We start from the raw sequence: 8,130 nt of genomic DNA, 5'->3' as shown, positions 1-8,130 counted from the left end.
GGCCGCGGGGGGGGGGGGTGCGGTGGGGGGGGGGATTTATGCCTTTCCCTATTATATATGACTAATTATAAAAGTGGTGAAAGTGGTCCACTACTAATTTTAATGTTATTTCTTCAACCACCGCTAAATTAATTATAAATTAATCATATAACTATAATTACGAATAGTCCAAAATACCCATTTAGAATTTATTGAAAGAGTCTTTTATGAAATAAAATGCTCTAGCACTCAAAACGACCTAATGGGTCGTTACAAAAAGTCTTATGTTGAATTTAAATCCTTCAAATGAGATCCTCTTGTTTATGATGGGTATTTTCTTCATTCAATTTTTATTATAGAAATGGTGCAAAGAGATAACTCATCGAAAAGAAAGAAAATAATTTAATTTGTTACCTGTAAGCCATGAAGCATAATCAAAATTTCTCACCATGATTTTCTTTCAAAAATAAAATCACACAAAAAAAAAGAACATAAATACTGTGTTTTGTATTTATAGAGAGAGAAAACAAAGAACAAAAAAGTTAAAACTCTAAAACTGTAAATAAAAGTTATAATCAGTTTTAAATTCAAAAACCTCAATTGCTTAAGATAAAGTTAAAATTTTAAAACTGTAGAAATTTGTAATAAGTTTTAAAGTTTAATAAACGTGAGGCAATCATTAGATTTTTAATTTTATATGAGTTTGTATTCTGAGCTTTTTTACTCTATATTTTATCAATTGGACTCTTAAACTTATTAAAACACAATATTTGAAACCCCTCTGACCATTGACTAAATCTATGTGGCATAAATATTGTTGAGTTGGAAAAATGTGTTAGTACACTTGCTTCCAAACGCGTAAATACACTATATTTTATTTTAAAAAATTATTTTTATTTTAAAAAAACTTATTTCTTTATTAACCCTCTCCCACCCCGCCCCGCCCTAGTTTCTCTTCTTCTCCATCACTCTTCCCACCCCTAACCCTAAGCTTTCTTTTCTTTTTCTTCAACAATATCACCCACCACACCCATTTTTTTCTTCGAAATTATCCTTCATACATTTTTTTTCTTCTGTTTCTTCTTCAACCCACTATCCTCTTTGCAACAAATTAAAACCGCGCCATTAATTTATTTTTTCAGCCCCCATTTTTCTAAATTCTTAGTTTTATTTTAAAAGTTGAAACCATTGTTTGTGTTAGTTAGATTCAAAGAGGAGGTATGATATGCATTAACATAAAGGGTGATGGTGGGTATTGAAAAAGTTGAAAACTCCATTGATAAGATTGAGAAAGCTTGAAGAACAACAAATGGGTCTTATGAATTTGTGAAATTAATTTAAATTTGTGATGGGCCTCGTTGGATTTGTGTTAGTGAACTTGTAGTTGAAATTTCAAGTCAAGTAAAGAAGAATTTCATCTATTTGACATGAATTTGGTTCTCAAATTGTGAGCATATATGAAGATGGAAGAACATGACTATTTAAAAATTTACAAAAGTTAAATATTTGATTTTTTTATTTTCTTAATATTTAATTTCTTACATGTCATTGAAAAATGTCATGGAATTACATGTGTAAGAGGTTGGATTACACACACGGTGATCTGATGAGAAAATGGTTTAAAATATAGTGTTTTAACGAGTTTAAGGATTTAGTAGATAAAGTGTTGAGTAGGAGGGTTCGAAATACAAACACATACAAGTATAAGAGTCCATTAGACCATTTCGCCAAATACAAATAATAAAACAATTTGTTACAAATTCAAAAAGCTAACCGATTAAGATATTGATTTCGGATAAATATTTTATTTTGTAAAAAAAAAGAAGAGTAAAATCTAACTTGTACTCCTATTTTAATTGCTAAAAATAGAGGAGCCGGGAAAACACGTACTTTTTATCTATATTTTCTTGACATTAACTGAATTGCAAGTCAAATTTATTGTTATCCAAATTATTATTATTATTAACCTTGTCGTAACTACTAACCCTTATAGGGTCGTTGTCTCCAACTCTCCTGTAACCTCTTAATATATATATAAATATCTTATTAACCAAAAGAAAAAAAAACTATATTATTATATTATATTATTAGTAGTAGTATTATCATTATTATTATTATTTGATAATATTACATTTATTTTTAAATTGTATTTCAAAACAGGAAATTTTAAAATTCAAATTAAAAAAGAGTTTTTGTGAAACTAACTGATTTGCAATTCAAATTCATACTATTACTGTATTGTTATATAATATTATTGTTATTACAATTATTATTACTAATTTTTTTTAATCATTATTTAACAATTTGCCTTTTATTTATAAATTGTATTTCAAAACATGAACTTTTAAAATTCACTTAAAAAACAGTAACTAATTTTAATATTAGGAAATAAGAAGAAACATGGAATTATTTAGTTGGATTACTATTTTTTTTTTTTTAAAATGGTTAATTTAAGTTACATATTTAAAAGATTATTAAATTATTTTTAAAATTATTGAATATTTGTGGTGCTGACATGTGGCACTTTTCACCTCTCTTATTATATTTATAATATATATAATATAGATAGATGATTAAAGTCTTAAGAATATATGTTATATATATAGATAGATGATTAAAGTCTTAAGAATATATGTTATATTTAATTTTTTGTGTTTTCTCTCTATTAGACTTCTTTAATTTAATTTTTCTATGAACTTCTATTTGTCGTAAGTATGTATTTAGGCTCAAATTAGTTATTTCTGACTTATTTGAAAGTTTGTTGACTACTAATTAAATTTAAAAATTTACCATTCATTGTATGAAGGGAATTAATTTTAAAAAATAAAATATGCTTCTCATTTGGTGTTTCTTGTCACACTTATAAATTTTTGTTTGTTTTTGATGCATTGTATTACTCATTACATATATATTTTCATAAAATTTAAGTCTTTCTAACAAATCTATAAAAATAACATAGATACACGTGTCCAAAAACTAGTAGAGAGAAAAGAGAGAAAAAGAGTGAAGATTTTCGCACTCTATTTTCAATCCTAGCAGCCATTTTTAAATCACGATTCTTGCTTCGTTCCTTGTCTGAATGAGCTGATTTTCAGACAGCTTGTTCCTTTCAACTTGGTATTTGATTAGGAACCGAGATAGGTAAATTTTGAGCCCTGTAGCTCTAGATTTTAGCTCATGAACAGTAGTTGTATTTTTGGTGATTTTGCTCCTTTTACTTCTCTAGCAATAACAAGTTATTCCTGCTGAAACAATTGATGAATATCAGATATAGAGAAGACAATCCTATTTCAGATCATATAAATTATTTTTATGTTGTCCTTGACTAGCTGTCCGGAGTGGGTGTAAAGTTCGATGAAAAATACAAAGACTCCGGCTTCTTAACATCTGCCAGACTCTTTTGAAACGCTTCGAGCTTCATTGACTAATTTTGCTCTCTATGGTGTTGTAACTATATAATATACTAAGAGTGATGTCTTAAATGAAGAGATGAGAAGAAGATCTCAAGGATGATCTTCTTCAGTTTCACACTTCGATGTTTTGGTTAATGAAGATAGCGAAGAAGCAAGTTCAAAGGTAAGAATGACTGAGATAAAAGTAGAAGAATGTCAAAGTCTAAATACAAGAATATTACATGTGACTATTGCCACAAGAGTGGGCACATTAAGAAATATTGCTACAGGTACAAGAGAGTTTTGAGACAATAGAAGAAAGTTGGTGATAATGAAAATTGTGTTGCTAATATTGCTAAGGGTGATCTTCTTGTTACTTGTGGTGAAAATGTCATTAATCTTGTTTGTAATGAGTCTAGCTGGTTTGTGGATTCTGGTGCTACTTCACATGTTACGCCAAAAAAGAAATTATTTTCTTTTTACACTCTAGGTAATCTTGGAATGTTGAAAATGGGTAATGATAATGATGTTGAGGTACCTGAAAATTGCATAATTTACTTGGAAAGTAAAAATAGTTCAAGACTAGTTCTCAACAATGTTAAACATGCTCCAGATTTTCGCTTGAATTTGATTTTTGTAGGAAACCTTGATGACAAGGGTTATGTTAACAACGTTGGCGCTGGCCAATGGAAGCTTACTAAAGGTTCAATGATTGTGGCTTGAGGTGACAAGTTAACTAACTTGTATGTATTTCAGGGTTCTATTTTAGAGTCTCAGTAAACTTGATGGAGAATGATACTTTATCAAAGTTATGGCATAGAAGGCTAAGTCATATGAGTGAGAAGGGGATGGATAGTTTGGCTAAAAAGATTTTTTTTCTGGAGTGAAACAATCAAAATTGAAGAAATTATTCATTGCTTAGCCGGTAAACAAAAACGAGTTTCTTTTCATAGTCATCCACCTTCGAAAAATCTTGATTTGCTGGAGTTGGTACATTCTGATATGTGTGGTCCTTTTAAAGTAAGGTCTCATGGTGGTGTACTTTACTTTGTAGCTTTTATTGATGATCATTCTTGCAAACTCTAGGTATTCTCTTTGAAGTCGAGGAATCAAGTACTTGATGTGTTCAAGAATTTTTCATGCCTTGGTTGAGAGACAAACATGGAACAAAATTGAAATACAACTGCTCAGATAGTGATGGTGAATATGTTGGTCCTTTTGATAAATATTACTGAGAGTATGGTATTCGGCATCAAAATACTCCTCCAAAGACTCCTTAACTAAATGGTTTAGCAGAGAGGATGAACAAAACATTAGTTGAGAGGCTTAGATGTTTGCTTTTAGATTCTAAGCTGTCAGATTCCTTTTGAGCAGAAGCACTTAATAATGCTACCTATATTATATTTTTATCTCCTAATGTTGCTTTGAATAGTGATGTTCCCAACAAAGTTTGGTCTGGTAAGAACGTCTCTTATCATGATCATCTTAAAGTATTTAGGTGTAAAGCCTTTATGCATGTTCCTAAGGATGAGAGGTCAAAGTTGGATGTTAAAACTAGGAAATGTATCTTTGATGGTTATAGTTAAGATGAATTTGGTTATCATTTCTATTATCCAGTTGAGAAGAAACTTGTTAGAAGTCGCAATGTTGTGTTTTTTGAAGATCAAATAGTTGATGATCTTGACAAAATTGAGAATGATGATTCTCAGAGTATAGTGAGAGCTTAGTTGATGTTGATCCAATTCCTTTGACTATTACACCTGAAGAAAATCTTTAAAATGATGAAAATAAAGTTGATAATGAAAATGGTGATCATATTCAAAATGACCAATATGATGTTAATGCTCCAGTACAAGATGATGTAATTGGTAAGCAACCAACTATTATTGATTCTCCAGAGAGTTCCCTCAAAAGATCTACTAAAGAGAAAATATCGTCATCTCGTTATTCTCCCAATGAGTATGTACTCTTAACTGATGGGGGAGAACCTGAGAGTCTTGACGAGGCCATGAAAGGTAAAGAAAAATAAAGGCGGTTTGATGCTATGGAAGATGAAATCAAGTTTCTACATGATAATCACACCTATGATTTGGTTAAACTATCTAAAGATAGAAAGCTTTAAAAAATAGGTGAGTTTTTAGAGTGAAACATGAAGATAGTAACCTAGTTCCACGGTACAAGGCTAGATTAGTTGTGAATGGATTTAACCAAAAAATATGAAAGTTGATTTTGATGAGATATTCTCTATAATTGTGAAGATGTCATCTATTCGTGTGGTTCTAGGCTTGGCTGCAAGTCTGAATTAAGAGATTGAGCAAATGAATGTTAAAATTATTTTTTACATGGTGACTTAGATGAAGAAATTTATATGGAGAAGCCAAAAAGCTTTGAAGTCAAGGGAAAATAGCATTATGTTTGCAAGCTGAAGAAGAGGTTGTATGGTCTAAAACAAGCTCTTAGGAAATGGCACATGAAGTTTGGTTCTTTTATGAGTCAGTAAGGCTTCAAGAAGATTTTTTCAGACCATTGTGTTTTTGTGCAAAAGATCTTTGATAGTGAATTTATCATCGTTTTGCTTTAAGTTAATGACATGTTTGTTGTTGGTCATATGCTTGCAGGATTAAGAAGTTTAAGGAAGAGTTGAATTAGTTTTTTACTATGAAAGGCTTGGGACAAAGAAGACAAATTCTTAGCATGCATATTGTCTGTGACATAGAGACCAAGAAGTTGTGGTTATCACAAGACAAGTACGTTCAAACTGAAACTGTAGATGTAGGGCATGAGAAGAACTAAATTCTTGACTATGATAGCCTTGCATACTTTAAATTCTCTACAAATCTTGAAGAAGAGCCTTAACTTAATGAAGAATGATCAAGAAACCCTTTCTTGAAATACTTGGATTCATTTGTGGAAAACCCTATGTTTTTTTATGGTAGACTCTTGATTAGAATACATAAGAACTACAAAATTGTGAGAGTATGTTTACCTTGATTTGGAAGGACGAACTTTTGATGGACTTGCTCAAAAATCAAGTCTTGAACCCTAGAATTGAGTTCTTGGTTTCACTAGAGATAGGAAAAGAATTTGATGTTAGAATTTTGTACAAATTGATAAGTTTATGTTGTAAGATCATGAAAACTACTTACCTAGACTTAGTAGGGTAGAAGATAGCCTTTTGGGGGCTGTTGGGGTCGACCAAAGAGAGAAGTGAAAAAATGAACTCCAAAATAGTGTTTTATAACTTTAGCACAATTACGTGGGTGATCTACATGACCCACGTAGCCCCCACATGACCCACGTAGGTCTGGGGACATTTTTGGACGCATTCTAGAAGTGGACATGCAAGCTACGTGACCCACGCAGGCCTGTCCAAATGGGTAGCTGCTCTACCACTATTTAGTAAAATGATCATAACCTTTTACTCATAAATCAGATTGATGTGCGGTCGGATGCTTTGGAAACTAGACTCAAATATATTTAATTTGATAAGCTAAGGGTCACCTAATTCTTCATATACTAGTAGATATGATCGTTTGAAGTTGACCCTCAGATAAACTTATGTGAATGCATAGTCGATAGAAAAGCTTTGAATTCGACTTAATGCTAGAGGTTCCTTAACTTTTGAATTTCTATAATAAAAATCTTCCCAGAGAGATACCCCAATTTCTTAGTATAATAAAGTAGCTCAATCACAAAGAAATAATCCTTATCATTATGAAAAACTACTACAAATCCTTTTTCTCCAACGGACGATGGGATCCCATCTTCCATAAATACACCCCAATGGTGAAAGCGGGTTATAATATAGTCATTTATAAGATTCTCTCAAAGAGAACCCCAAAATATGCCAACAAAAGCTGGTAGAATATTTCAAAGGAACAGCTCCCCCCCTCCCCCCAAAGGAAAAAAAAACCTATCTTTATTGAGAATTTTGCAACTTGAATTTACAACCATAGACACTACCTAAAGGGCGAAACAATACATCTGGAGTCATACACTCTCCAATAACATTTGCAGTCGATTGACTTCACAAAGATCAAGTTGAATCTTCAATTAGTGACAACAGATAAAGTACAACATAAACTTGTGAGAGTGGACAAACAATGATGAGAATGAATTGGAAACTGAAGGAAAATTTCTCTAGGGTTTTTCAAATCTAAAATAATTCAAGTCGAAAAATGTATTTGTCTATGGAAATGGAAGGGGAACCGGTCAAATACATGTTTAACAACATGCGTTTGTTGAATCTGACTCCTAAATGAGTTTTCAACTTGTTGTAACTTGTATCTAATAAAGACAAATTTACATATAGTTTTGTGTCCAATTGGAACAAAGTTGAGTTCAAATGCTAAATGATATATAATCATAACTTTTACCAAGATTCTTTGAGTTAATATAGAGTTTTATAATAATGTTGGAATTAGAGAAAATGTGGTTTCAAATCGTTTACAATTTAGTGAGAACAACAAAACTTAAAATTACTTGGTGTCAAATCAAAGGAATAGAATTTTTGCACATCACAAAAGCCAATTAATTAGTCAAAGAGAAAGAAATGTGTTTTGGCTGCATTCGAAGCATTCTCACCTCAACCAACAATGTCCAAATCCTCTAATGTCTCATGCTAATAATATTCGAAATATAATTCTCAGTGATCTCCACGTGTCTAATTCTCATTTGGTAACACTTTAAACGTGCTTTCTTTTTAATATTCATAGTCATAGTCATATATCCCTACTTTTCTTTCTTTTATACAACCACC

This window comes from Solanum tuberosum, unplaced genomic scaffold (assembly GCF_000226075.1).
Source record: "Solanum tuberosum cultivar DM 1-3 516 R44 unplaced genomic scaffold, SolTub_3.0 scf00080, whole genome shotgun sequence".
In the NCBI taxonomy this organism is placed as follows: domain Eukaryota; kingdom Viridiplantae; phylum Streptophyta; class Magnoliopsida; order Solanales; family Solanaceae; genus Solanum; species Solanum tuberosum.
Note: the sequence above shows the minus strand (reverse complement) of the source record.